We start from the raw sequence: 1,709 nt of genomic DNA on the forward strand, positions 1-1,709 counted from the left end.
TTACCCACTAGATGTTTCCCCATATGATTACTACACCTGATAAACCAGGTTAGACTTTGTTACCCACTAGATGTTTCCCCATATAGTTACTACAACGATAAACCAGGTTGGAGCTTTATTTACCCACTAGATGTTTGTCATGTAGTTACTACACCGGATAAACCAGGTTAGACTTTATTTACCCACTAGATGTTTCCCCATATGATTACTACACCGGATAAACCAGGTTAGACTTTGTTTACCCACTAGATGTTTCTTTATTTACCCATAGATGTTTCCCATTACTACTACCGGATAAACCAGGTTAGACTTTATTTACCCACTAGATGTTTCCCCATATGATTACTACACCGGATAAACCAGGTTGGACTTTGTTACCCACTAGATGTTTGTCAATATGATTACTACACCGGATAAACCAGGTTAGACTTTATTTACCCACTAGATGTTTGTATGATTACAATAAACCAGGTTAGATTACTAGATGTTTCCCCATATGATTACTACACCGGATAAACCAGGTTAGACTTTATTTACCCACTAGATGTTTCCCCATATGATTACTACACCGGATAAACTAGGTTAGACTTTATTTACCCACTAGATGTTTGTCCATATGATTACTACACCGGATAAACCAGGTTAGACTTTATTTCCCCACTAGATGTTTGTCAATATGATTACTACACCGGATAAACCAGGTTAGACTTTGTTACCCACTAGATGTTTGTCAATATGATTACTACATCGGATAAACCAGGTTAGACTTTATTTACCCACTAGATGTTTCCCCATATGATTACTACACCGGATAAACCAGGTTAGACTTTATTTACCCACTAGATGTTTCCCCATATGATTACTACACGGATAAACCAGGTTAGACTTTGTTACCCACTTTAGATGTTTCCCATATGTTACTACACCCGGATAAACCAGGTTAGATGTATTTACCCACTAGATGTTTGTCAATATGATTACTACACCGGATAAACCAGGTTAGACTTTTATTTACCCACTAGATGTTTCCCCATATGAGTTACTACACCGGATAAACCAGGTTAGACTTTATTTACCCACTAGATGTTTCCCCATATGATTACTACACCGGATAAACCAGGTTAGACTTTATTTACTAGATGTTTCCATTTTACCCATAAACTTAGACTTTATTTACCCACTAGATGTTTGTCAATATGATTACTACACGGATAAACCAGGTTAGACTTTATTTACCCACTAGATGTTTGTCAATATGATTACTACATCGGATAAAACCAGGTTAGACTTTATTTACCCACTAGATGTTTGTCAATATGATTACTACACCGGATAAACCAGGTTAGATTTTATTTACCCACTAGATGTTTCCCCATATGATTACTACACCGGATAAACCAGGTTAGACTTTATTTACCCACTAGATGTTTCCCATATGATTACTACACCGGATAAACCAGGTTAGACTTTATTTACCCACTAGATGTTTCCCCATATGATTACTACACCGGATAAACCAGGTTGGACTTTATTTACCCACTAGATGTTTCCCCATATGATTACTACACGGATAAACCAGGTTAGACTTTATTTACCCACTAGATGTTTGTCAATATGATTACTACACCGGATAAACCAGGTTAGACTTTATTTACCCACTAGATGTTTCATATGATTACTACACGGATAAACCAGGTTAGACTTTATTT

Source organism: Oncorhynchus nerka, linkage group LG5 (assembly GCF_034236695.1).
Source record: "Oncorhynchus nerka isolate Pitt River linkage group LG5, Oner_Uvic_2.0, whole genome shotgun sequence".
Taxonomy (NCBI): Eukaryota; Metazoa; Chordata; class Actinopteri; order Salmoniformes; family Salmonidae; genus Oncorhynchus; species Oncorhynchus nerka.